Source organism: Dermacentor silvarum, chromosome 1, assembly GCF_013339745.2.
Source record: "Dermacentor silvarum isolate Dsil-2018 chromosome 1, BIME_Dsil_1.4, whole genome shotgun sequence".
NCBI lineage: Eukaryota > Metazoa > Arthropoda > Arachnida > Ixodida > Ixodidae > Dermacentor > Dermacentor silvarum.
In genome coordinates, this window is record NC_051154.1 from 142,114,827 (window position 1) to 142,128,250 (window position 13,424).

General features: G+C 47.5%; 1 protein-coding gene across 1 annotated transcript in view; it reads left to right on the forward strand.

Annotated features, from left to right (window-relative positions):
- The window catches only part of LOC125940084 (uncharacterized), a 40,737-nt gene that overhangs the window by 7,972 nt on the left and 19,341 nt on the right, over positions 1-13,424 (forward strand). The window lies entirely within an intron of this gene.

The window sequence follows — 13,424 nt, forward strand, 5'->3', positions numbered from 1 at the left end:
AAATCTACCTTGTACCACTAGCTATGACTGTAAGAGATCAAATCAGGTGTTATCAATCTCTTCCCTGCTTTTTCTCCACCATTACTGTAAACGTCTCTTGCTTATCTTGACTGCCGACCGGTTGATGCTTCTGTCCACTTTAAACCAAAGCGCTTCTGGAAAATGACCGTTACCTACGGTTCTCACTGCGTGAATCCCTTCGCACTCCATTAGGATGTGCTCAGTGGTCCCCGGATTTTTAGCATACACATGCCTCATTTAGTTACGTATATTTGCTCCGGTATCTTTTTCTCCTTAGGCAACTGGCTCGAGCCTCAAATGGCAAGGCACTGCGCTTTTTGTTATCGTACAGATCTTCCCTTCTAATTTCTTTCTTCTCATTCTTGTAAATCTCCATGGTCCTTTTTGTTTCCGTTCTTTGCATCGAATTCACCGTCTCTATTTCTCTCGCTTTCTTTCTGATGACTCCTGATTGTCAATTTACAGTTTCAATTATGCTGTACTTGGTTACCAACTGTCTTAACTTCTTCCTCCATTCTTCCTCCATTATTCCTCCACGCTGCCGAGGAGCCAAGTGCCAATTCCGCGTAACAGAATTATGTTTTCTCGTGTTTTCAAATTACAATCCGACGCTATCATGTCTGTAGGTTCTGTTTAAGTCGTACTTCACGATATTTCTGACGCATTTTACTTTGAGATATTCAATTAGTTCACTAACGCCTCTGGGTCGGGGTGGTTCGGGATGATTTTCTCGGACGCCGACGCCGGATTTTCTGCGACATGTGGCCCTTAACGCTGCCGTTTTTACTGTACGTGACAGCAAGCCCAAACTGCAGCTGCAGTGAGAGAAGCCGTAATTGAAAAACTGTGTACTAAATTTTGACCATCTGTTGCGCACTGAAATATCTGGCACAAGGGTTGGACAGTTCAACATAGCTATGAAATTTTATTTCATGGAGTTCTCGTGTCGCCTGTAGCATACTTACGTGTCACAAAAAGTTGCCAATAAAGAAAACTTTATTTGTCCTCATCGATCTTAACCCCATAATGGTGAGAGTGTTATCAATGTGATAAACCAAGCACCCTTGATATGGTGCAAAACATTTTATTGCGTAAGTGGCTCTCGGAGTCAGTTTCATAAGCTTTGTAGTGAAGGCTACAGCACTTAGGTCTGCATACTAAATTAGCGCACTTTTGCATGTTACCATATGTTACATACAGAGTTGCATAGATATACATACTTATATAGTGGCAAGGAAGGTACCAGTATAGTATTAACAAATTATGAATTATTTCGGCTGGCGACAGAGTATCAACTACAGAAGGCTATAGTAAACCTATAGGCAAGTCCCTATTGCATAATTTCACTAACGAGTGCGATTTTCGCGACATCCAAGTTATACGCGTTGTACGTGCCAACGGACGCGCCACTGGTGGCGGTCTTGCTAAGTGCACTCGGGAAAGGAGGCAGCCGTCCGCCATAGTTTTCTACGTCGTTGCTCGTGCTTATGTTTGAATTCGAATTTTCGGAGCGAAATAAGCAACAGACGTTGCATGTTTATGGTGGCTAAACCTTCAAGGCATGTCGAAGAACAGTTGTTGCTCGGTGCCGTGCTCAAATACCTGCAAGAACTTGCCGGCGACACGGTTCTATTTATTTCCCGCGAGCCCTCATGAGCGGGAGCAACGGTAGCAATGGATCGCAGCGTTTGGCACGAAATTCCTTGTTATCGTGCTTTCTTTTTTCATCTCGGTGTCTGTTGCAGTCAATCATGTTTACACGAGCAAGTGACGAAGTTTGTCACAGCCTATCCATGTTTTGGTTCGGTTTGTCCGCATTGCAGCATGCGCGATAAAAGAATTTAAGTTATGGATGCGGCTTGCCACCTCCGTCCTTAGCTGCTTGATTACCGTGTTGCTCTTGCTATACGGTGCACAGCTGTTGTGTGTTAAAGCTGCTGAGGCTTGCAAGGACTGAGTTTGTTGGTTTTATGCGGTCCGTCAAATCGTTGCACCAGCTGTCACGCAGTTCTTGTTTTATTGCGATAGCAATTATATGGACACTCTAGGCGAATTTCTGCCGTCGCCGTGAGGTTCCGTATAAAGTCCACGGGCGATAAAATCGTCGCCGCGCGCCTCGCTGTATGTGCGAGGGAAAGCATGCGACGGTGAGCCGGCAATCGCGGCTCGCCCCCACAAGGGCGGGAAGCGGGAAGGAAGCGCGCATATTTGCAGTCACGCACAACGCTCCAGAGGGAGGGTAGGGGCCGCGCTTCACTGCGGCCGCGCGCCTGCCGGGCCGGAAGTCTCCGGGGGGGGAGGGTGAGCAGGTGGAGGGGCGTCGCTGTACTGCGGCTGCGTGGTCCCACCGCTATGGAAGGCTCCGGTGGGAGGGCGGGCGTTCTGCGCCGCCAGCGACCGCCCGCGCGGCTGTATCTTGAAAGCCATCTGCGGCGGGAGCAGAGTCCACCCTCCCCGTGTTTTCGCGGCTGCGATCGCGTTGATGCGAGCGCCGGCACGAAGCACAATTAGCTCGCTGCCGCTGCGCTGGCTCACTCCAGCGTTTCGACAGCTAGTTCCCGCGGTCATAGACTGAGATGCGTTCAGTTTGCTTATGCGCGCGTGACAACATGCTTGTTAATTTAGTTAGTGTGCCTATGTTAACAAGTTTACACGAAAAATAAAACTACTATCCTTACTTTGTATAGTTGTCCACTAATTTGCTATCGCAATCGATGCTTCGCCTTTCGGGCTAAACTGCGACTTTCTTTTATCTATTTTATGCGTGGATTCGCGCGTGTTTAACTGTGGCTAGTTGCTTAATGCAGAACTGATGACTTCTCAAGTACGAGGTTTTTATCTCGTCTCGTTTGTAAAGGGGCTTAAATCACACTGCGTTCTATCGGAATGATTACAGGCAAGAGCTTCTTTAACAGCTTTATTCGTTTCGTCCAAATTGATCTTCGATATTGCGGTTGCTTGGGAAATGTGTTAGAAAAGAAGTAGCTCAGGGTGAGCATTGCTGCTAGCTGCTGCACATGGTATCACTGTTTGATCTTCACGGGAAAATTCACGTCATGTTCATGAAGTCATTACACCTTGATGCTGTCTGAGCAGACTTACAACGCGGTGCACTTTTTTGCGTGTGCATTTTGTGCTCAATTGAATTCTTTCGTATTATCTTTTGCGGTGTAGGAGTGTATACAGGGTGTTTCAGCGAACACTTTCAAAACTTCTTAAAGGTTGCCTGTGGCATATAACACAATTCTAGTTCATGAGCTGGTCTACTCGAAGAGGCGGACATTACTTGCACAAGAAATAGAAATGCATAATGGGATAATTAACAAAAATGCACTAAATAAGTTTTTAACTAATTACCCAGCTGGTGGCCCATATTGCAATTTACAAATTGTAGCCGTCAAGTTCGCAAGGCGGATCCACTTGGAACGAATTCTCGGGATGACACCAGTTTCGAGATATTCATTCCCGAACTTTGCGGAGAGATGCATTGGCGTTCCAGTTAATTTCTTAACAAAACGTCGCTTTATGCGTTGAAGCACAAAATTAACTGGAACGCCAATGCATTTCTCCGCAAAAGTTCGGGAATTAATATCACGAAACTGGTGTCATCCTGAGAATTAATTCCAAGTGGATTCGCCTTGCGAACTTTACGGCTACAATTTTTAAATTGCAATATGGGCCATCAGGTAATTAGTTAAAAACTTAATTCGTGAATTTTTGTTCATTAGTCGATTATGCATTTCAATTTTTTGTGCAAGTAATGTCCGCCTCTTCGAGTACACCAGCTCATTAACTAGAATTGGGCTATCTGCCACAGGCAACCTTAAATAAATTTTGAAAGTGTTCGCTGAAACACCCGGTATCTACGCCGCAAAGGACTTAACTGGCCTTGCCGCCAGCGCCCATCTGTCTTGGCCGAAGCTGCTTCGCCTTTAAGTATATTATCTTGTGGCTTATTTCCGTAACGTTCGAAAAAAATATACTCACTTTGGTAAGACTAGCTTTGTACACTTCCAAGGAAATTTCAGATTGCAAAAGCACAGCAGTAAGAGCAGTTCGTCGACGTACACAGCGGTTTCAATCAGTGGTGCAGCACTAACTTGCACTTTTATGCACCCGTGCGTTTGGTGATTTCGTTGAGTAGTCTCCGTATTCTCATTAACAAATTCGTAATTACTCTTCTTGAGGTAACTTTCACGCAACCGTTATTCGGCGACGTCATGTGTGTTCATCGGTAACAAAATCACTGCAATCAAATCAAATCAATTTATTCTCCAGTTTACATGCAGGACGGTCATTTTGGGCTAAAAGCTACATACGTAGCTTGACGTGACCCAAGAGACCAGACAAGGCAATAGTACAGCAAACAGTGTGCGCACATGTACAATAATTCACATATAGTTCCAGCTGTTGCTGGAATTCCTCATGGACGAAATGGCTATGAACGGAAAGACAAATAACATTTCTGTCACGGCGAGATAACAGAATTCCAAAAGTTTTAACAGAATGAATTTTAAAAAACACTACAATAGCAATAATAGCCATACAAAACAACGCAACACCAGCTATACAACATAGCATGAGACTGAATTTTACAATATTAACATTTGCTCAAAAAAACGAAACAGGTTGTACATTATATACTCAGAACCATACACAAAGGCACAATAATAATCGCATCAGAGACATCACAAGCGAACAAAGAGCGGAGTTCTTGCTTACTGAAATTATCGATATTTTTGTATTTGTTCAAAGTGAATGGTAGGTTATGTATTAACGACTGATGCTTATAGAGTGCTCTGAAGTATGGAATTGACCATATCTCAGGATTTCTTGCGTTCGCATTAATGCGACGACGCCTCTAAGGAGGCTAACTGTTTTATGTAGCTCCAAGCTAATTTTGAAGAATATCGTGCACTATGTAATAAACGATAAGTGTATAGGTTATCAATTCGAATAACATACTTAGGGAACGCTTCTCTGGTGCTTGAATAATAATCTATATTTCCAACATAGCGAATTATCTTCTTCTGTAACATAAGAACTTTATGTACGTTAGTTTTGGTGGTTGTACACTATATTAAAGCGCAATAATATAAGTGTGAGGTAAATAATGCATTGTAAATCTGCACTTTGGCTCTTATAGGAAGTAAACTACGACATCGTGACACAACCCCTGTCACGGAAGAACGCTTTTTACAGAGATAATTGACGAGCATGTCCCAAGACAGGCGTGAAAGAGAAATAAACGCCAAGAATTTTATAACTGCAACTATTTTTTTACCTTCAAATGTGATGATATTGTTTAAATGCAGTAATTTGTTCTTGGAGCGAAAATAATTATCTTAGTTTTAGTCGCATTAATTTTAATTTGGTTTAACCGGGAACAGGTAGATAGGCTTTCTAGCAGTACATTACATTCTACTCTTAAGTTGTGCACATCATTTCCAGATAACATGACAGTGCTGTCATCAGCATTTATAATGAATTGAGCTTTGGTATCGATATTTACAATGTCATTGATGTAGACGTTAAATAAAAGCGGTTCTAGTACGCTTCCTTGTGGTACGCCAAATCCCTTCATTAGGAAAGACATGTGACCGTTCGCGCACACAGTCTGGAATCTGTCACTTAGATAAGATTTAAATAGAGATAAACAGATTCCACGTATTCTGTAACGCTCTAGTTTTTCTAATAAGATATTATGGCTGAGGCAGTCGAATGCCTTACTAAAGTCTATAAATAAAGCAAGAATATAGATATTCATTTCATCCATGTTTTTATTATGTTTTCCTTCATCGACAGTATGGCTGTTTCTGTTGACCTATGTTTCCTAAATCCATGTTGCTTATTAGTTATAACATCTTGGAAAACCAGCGACGTGACCGCCAAAAATATTAGTAATCCGCACCCGGACCTTACCGGGGAACAGGCTCGTGACTGGCGCCGACTACAAACGAACACGTACACAAACCTATACCGACAACACCATATAAGCCCCACACAATACGCGGACATCTGTCCATGGTGTCGAGAGCGGCCCACTCTTGCCCACATTATGTGGGAGTGCAATTCGCGGCCCCTAAATATCAATTCCCCCAAATTAGAGCAAATACCCAGAAACAGGCAGTGGGAGACCTGGCTTGCTAGCATGGAACGGGAGAGCCAACTGGCTCTCCTCGACCAAGCCCAGCGAGCCGCTAAGGCCAGTGGAGCCCTGAACTGAGGGCCCCACCCACTCACCCTTCAATCCCCTTCATGGAATAAACGTTTACTACTACTACTACTACTTAGTTATAACACCAAATTTATCAAAGAAATTGACCATACGACAGTGAATAATTTTCTCGAGACCCTTCGAAAACACAGGCAACACCGAAATTGGCCTGTAGTTGTTTGTATCATTAGGACTACCGCCTTTCAAAATTGCTGAAACATTTAGCGCACTTCATTGCTTTGGCAAAGGCGCCTGATTGAAGCTTTAAATTGAATATGTGAGCAAGAACAGGGGAAATGAAAGTTATGCAATGCTTAATGGGTCCTAATTGTAGGTTATTGATGTCTAAGGCCTTACTGTTATTTAAGGAATTAAATGTGGTACACACTTCATATTCGTCGGTAGGCTGAAAGTAAATGCTATCGGTTATAATACTAGAATTTTTTGTTCCCGAAGTTGCTGCGAGGAGTGAATGGGCAGAAGGAATGGCGGCGTTAATGAAGTGTTGATTAAAGTGATTTGCAAGGGCCTCACCCCTCAATTCAGCACCGTCATGCAGTACACTGGTTGGAACGCTCGTTTTCACGCGACGGACAAGAACGTAATTGATTATGTTCCATGTCTTTAGGGTGCTGCCTTGTGACAGTTAAGAAAAGCTGCTCATAATAAGCCCGTTGAGCACGCCTAAGTTCCGAATTTAATAGGTTTCGAAAAATTTTTAATTCTTTTAAATGCAATGTAGAACGTGACTGTAAAAATGAATTATACATGGAATGTTTACGTCTTATCACTTTCAAGTGTTCTTTCGTTATCCACGGCTTTGTTGCTTTTTTTTCGGCGGTCTTAATTGTTTCATAGAAAAATGCTTTTCATATACTTTTTAAAATATTTTAATAAATTCATTGTAAGCCTCATTGACGTCTGTTTTTTTCTAATACAGAAGACCAGTCTTGCTCCATTATTTCACTCTTAAAGGCTACCAGCCCGCTCTCCGAAATACACTGAACAGTGAAAATTTTTATATGATAATTTCTAATGCCTTTTTCGTTTTTGTACAGTGCATAAACTGGACAGTGATCGCTCAGGTCCGAAACAGTAGTACCAGCGGTGTAAATATTAGTTTCGATGTTTGTTACCAGAAGCTCGAGGCATGACAATGTGGAACATGCAATGCGAGTTGGTGTGGTAATTAAATTTTTGAAACCAGACGCCGACAATAATATATCAAATTCCCTAGAGGCGTTGCTGTCTTCCAAAATATTGATATTGAAATCGCCACCGCATGTCAGGTGAAAGCTATTCTTGCAGATAAAATCCAAGAAACATTCGTAAAATTCAATGAAACGCCTGCAGTTTCCACCTGGTGGGCGATAGACGACAGCAAATACTTCGCTATTATTTAGTATTGTTAGAAATTCATAGTCTTCTGTTGACACGCAGTACTCATGTACCAAAACACATTTCTTCTGTTTAGTCACAAAAAGCGCAACACCTCCTCCACGTTTTTCTGGCCAATTGAGAAAGAAACTATCGTATCCATGTAGCTGCAACTTGCTACTACCAGCTGTATACCAGGTTTCAGATAACATAATAAATGAGAATTGGTCTAAATAAAGCGAGATATCAGCCACTTTATTCACTGCAGAGCGTGTGTTAATGTGTAAAACTGATTGGCAAGACGGATAACTAGATTTAATAGCGGAAGGTGACACTAACTTTAGGTATACGCAACCGTTATCCATTGTGAGATTATGCTGAAAGGCTCAGCTCACGCCGTCACGTGCGCCTGCGCGGTTACGATTGTCGGCCTCGAAAATACCTTATTAATGTCATGCTTGTCGGGAACCGAGGGGTCGCAGCGGAGCGTAGGAAGGTGGTCGACCCAATGCTCTCGATCCAGGCGCGCAGTGAGGGCAGCCTTGAGTTGGCGATGGAGCCGCTCAAACATACCGTTGGCACAGGGATGATATGCAGTAGTACGGCAGTGCTTAGTGCCAAGCAGGCGGTTGAGCGAAGTGAAGAGTGTGCAGTCAGATTGCCGGCCACGATCAGTTGTCACAATGCTCGGGCAGCCGAAGCGGGAAACCCATGCTGAAACGAAGGCTTTGGCGACCGTTTCCGCAGTGATGTCCAGAATGGGCACGGCTTCGGGCCAACGGGTGAAGCGGTCGATCATTGTGAGAATGTAGCGACAGCCGTGGGAGTGAGGAAGAGGTCCAACCAAATCAAGATGGACGTGGTCAAAACGGCAGCCAGGTGGCAAGAACGACTGCGTGGGATCTTCGTGTGGCGGGTCACTTTGTCCGTCTGGCATGCGAGGCACGAGCGGGCCCACTGGCGAACATCGGTGTTGATGCTTGGCCAGACATACCGCTGTGTAACGAGGCGCTGCGTGGCACGGATGCTGGGATGGCAGATGTCATGAAGTGATTGGAACACCGCACGACGGAAGGCAGCCGGAATGAAGGGGCGAGGTGCGGCCGCTGACATCTTGCACCAGAGGGAGCCAGGCACAAACACAGGTGAGGAACGAGTTGTAGACGGAGGGAACGGGGATGGTCACGCAGCGCTTGCAGCTCGGGGTCTTCCATCTGCACACGAGCTAGACCTTCCCAATCCACAGTCGATGTAGAAGTGCCGAGGGAGGTGATGCGTGAAAGTGCGTCAGCTGCCTCGTTGTCGGTGCCTTTGATATGCCGGATATCCGTTGTTAACTCCGATATATAGGCCAGTTGACGAACTTCACGTGCGACGTACTTGGAAGAGCTTGTACGGAAGACATACACCAGAGGCTTATGATCCGTTAGAATATAAAATGGCTGGCCCTCCAAGAAATGCCGAAAGTGCTGGATTGTGGAGTAGATGTCGAGCAGCTCACGGCCAAAAACGCTGTAGCGAGTCTCGGCAGGTTGGAGCTTCCGAGAGAAGAAACCCAGTGGGCGCCGCTCGGAGTTGATTTTCTGCTGGAGAACAGCGCCGATGGCCACACTGGAAACATCCACCATGATGCGGGTTGGCACGTTAGTTCTCGGGTGGATGAGAAGTACTACATCGGCGACGGCTTGTTTAGCAGCCCTGAAAGCAGCTTCAGCTTCGGGAGACCAGGAAATTGCGGATGAGGAGCCCTTGGTCGTGCGAAGATCAGTCAGTGGGTGTAGAAGCTCAGCGCAGTGGGAAATAAAACGTCGGGAGAAATTCACTAGGCCGAGGAACTCACGCAGCTGGCGTAGGGTAGTGGGTGCTGGGAAGTCTTTCACAGCCTGGACGTGAGAGGGCAACGGACGAATTCCCAGCGCCGAGATGTGGTGGCCCAAGAACTCGAGCACGGAAGACCCAAATACGCATTTCTGGGGGTTGACAACCAGGCCAAATTGTTGAAGGCGTTGAAAAGAGTTCCCGGAGGTGACGCTCGTGATCTTGTGGATTGGGACTCGCGACGAGGATGTCGTCGATGTAGGCAAATACAGCCGGGAGGCCGCGCGTTACCTCGGCGATGAATCGCTGGAACGTTTGAGCTGCGTTGCGTAACCCAAAGGGCATGCGCACATACTCAAACAGGTCGAAAGGTGTAGTAATGGCTGTCTTCGGGATATCGGCAGGCTCAACGGGGATTTGGTGATATGCCTTGACAAGGTCGACTTTACTAAAGATTTTGCATCCTTCCAAATGGCCTGTGAAATCTTGGATGTGTGGAAGGGGATAGCTATCGTGGACCGTGTGAGCGTTGAGCGCCCGGTAGTCCCCGCACGGACGCCTGTCACCCGGTCCTTTCTTGGGCACCAGATGGAGTGGGGAGGCCCAACTGCTGGGGGAAGGGCGAATAATACCTAGCTGGAGCATGTGCAAGAATTCCCGTTTAGCAATGGCCAGACGCTCACCGAAGAGGCGGCGCGGACGAGCTGCGACGGGTTGACCACGCGTGACAATGTGGTGGGTGACGCTGTGATTGGGTGGCTGATTTAAATTGCAAGGTCTCGTCACTTCAGGGAAATCTTCGAGAATTCGAGCGTACGGGCATGATGGGATCAGCGTGCGGATGCCAGTGGGAGCGACAGCCGACAGAACGCCAGGGAAGGAGAGGCGCGTCTTGCTGTCAATCAGACGATGGCGGCGCATGCTGACGTCGAGGTCGAAACGGGTCAGGAAGTCGGAGCCGAGGATAGGCTGATGGACGTCGGCCACGATGAAGACCCACCGGAACGTGCGCCGCAGGCCAAGGTCGAGTATGAGGGACCGCAGACCATACGTGACGATGGAGGTAGAGTTTGCCGCGCGGAGCGTAGGTCCAGGTGACTTAGAAACGCGGTCACGCTTGGAGGACGGCAGTACACTGACCTCGGCACCTTTGTCTACAAGCAACCGAAGGCCGGAAATGCGATCCATGACTATGAAAAGGCGGCCGAGTTGTAAGGCGAGATCACATGCCGCCGTCAGTGATCTCGCGGTGCGTTTCCCGACCATTCGCATGGGGACTTGCACTGACGGGCGCGGTGCTGGAAAGTGCGATGGTACCAGCAGATAGGCGAGCGTCGAGGACTGCGTGAGCGGCGACTGGTCGGGGAAGAGGGACGGCGGCTGGGACATGAGGTGGAGCCGCGCTGGTCATGGGAGGACATCCAAAGGGCGTCGATGGAAACGGCGAGCTGGTCGATTCGGGACTATAAGCGGGCCATGATTGAGGACGGTGACGTTGAAGAGAGGGCGGCGACTGAAGGAGAAGTCGCGTCGTGGACTCGATCAGCGAGCTGGGCGAGGCGGTCGAGGGTCAAGTCCTCTGTAGCGGCCAAGACAAGGTGGGTGGACTGTGGTAAGCGCTGTAAGAAGAGCTCCCTCAACAGCGCACCGTTCGGGTCGACCTTGCTTGTGCCCAGGAGCTGTCACATGCTGTTGAGCAAATGGGAAGGGCGGCGATCTCCAAGGTCCTCGGATGTGAGCAGGTGCTGGAGGCGCGCGCTCTCGGACGCAGTGGTGCGTTCTAAAATACTCTGCTTTAGTCGCTAGTATGGGGCATCACTCAAAGGTGCAGCGATGACGTCTGCCACTTCTTGAGCCACCTCAGGAGACAGGTTGCAAAGTAAGTGGCGAAACCGCGAAATCTCCGAGGTGATGTGGTGCAGATCGAAGATGGTTTCGACCTGGGCGAACCAAACCTGCGTGTTCTTGCGCCAGAACGTGGGCAGGCGGCGCTGTGGAGCTGCGGCGTCCCGTGGGCGCGAGGTGGCGTCAGGCGGAAGGTTACCTGAGGGCGGGAGGTTGCTGGGGTCGGTCATCTCTTAGGCCGGAGTCACCACTGTCGGGAACCGGGGGGTCGCAGCGGAGCGCCAGATAAAAGAGGACCAGCTCAGCGGGCTTTCAGAACGGACTAGCGCTTGCCGTGCTTGCGCCGCTGGCACGCGCCGCCCAACTTTATTTTTCTCGTCAGTCGCAGCCAGCCCCAAGGCGCCGGCCGAGAGCGCCGACCTTAGCGTCCCCGCTTAGCAGCGTCGGTGGGCGCTACATGTTCATGCTTGCGTTGTAGTGCACGTTAAAGAACCCCATGTGGTCAAAATTAATCCGGAACCCTCCACTACGGCGACCCTCATAATCAGAACTGGTTTTGGCACGTAAAACCCCAGAAAGAAGAAGTAGTACATGTTCATTCAGAACGTGCACGGCGGGCGTATCGTCAGTTTGCTTCGCATAAATTGTCCCGTTAAACGACCAGACAGATTTCCATTTGTATTCATATTTCTTCTTGACGGCAACAGCTATAAGTTTCTTTAAGGCTGGGCAAAGATGCTCGTTCAGATAGATAGCGTTTCGTGTGGTCAGTCCGACGTCTTTATTTGTGAGACGAGCTATCTTTGCCTTCTTTAGAATGCTGTCTCGCTTTGCGCGTGACTTAAACTGGACGATGATGTTACTTTTGCCGGCATCTCGAGTCGGCACTCAATGACAGGCCTCGATATCGCCTTCAGTTATCGGCTCACTTATGGCACCGCCAATCTTGGACACAATACTGAGAACGGATTCATCGTCTTGTTTTAGTACTCCTTGTATTTCTAGGTTTGCCTTCCTCGAGTACTGTTCTGCGAGAACAAGCCGTGTGTCAAGATCCCGGCTTCTGCTTTCAAGACACTTGCATTCGGTACGAAGCACTGCGTTCTCACTGTCAAGATTCCTGCTCCTTGCAACCACATCGCCCAGTTTCTTCTTCTACTTCTCGATTGAACTGAAAGCAAACTCAAGACTTTGTGCCATATTTCTCTGCTCGTTTTTTTAGGTCTCGGATTTCATTTCGCAAATCCCTTTCAAGGGAATCGCGGAAAGTTTTCATTTCTTGTTTCATCTCTTCTTTCAGCTTGAGTAGCTCTACCTTCACTTCATCCTTGAGATTAGGGAAATAAATGGGCAATATAATGCAAAGACTAACCTGTGATAAGAATGCCGAAAAGTTAAGCCCGTACACACAGCTGTCTCCGCTACAGCCAAGTGAAAGCTGCGATGGCCATGGCGCTCCTTTTGTAGCGTGCAGAACGTGACATTGAGCGTTGTCACAGGGTGCAGGCGCAGCCGACAATGATGCCTCCTGGTACCAGACGTTGGATTTCTTCCGAAAAGCAGTGGACCGCTTGGGCGCTTGGTGCGGCTGCTTGAAATGCCCTGTGATAAGAATGCCAAAAAGTTAAGCCCGTGCACACTGCTGTCGCTGCTACTGCCAAGTTAATGTGTATGGCATGGAGCCGTGCGGAGTCGTTTGAGAAATAAGTATGCACCATTGACGTGTGCCTATTATTGAGGAACAGAAACAGTATTACCGCAGTTGTACAATGAAAAAAATATATTGAAAAAAAAATAGAGACACCGCAATTTAGTCAACAAAACCAAGCGGCTGCTTAACACGACTTCCGCATCATATAAAGGGACTTCGTTGCGCTTGTCTGCGGGACGCACCCAGAACGAATGCGGATTGGGTTATCTCAAACATCGACGGCATCGTGACATGTCCGCTTTCATAGAGGCGCCCGCCTTTCCTGCAGCTATCACAGCTGAAGTAGCAATCTGGCACCCGAACAAAGGGAAAATCGCAGCCGCGAACTTCATTCATCCTAGCTTCAAAGTGTTGTCTGCTATTGGATCCCGAACGTACTTCCGAAAGCACCCGCTAGGTGGCCATCAGTGGCGCCTCTATTTAAAGTCACTGGAA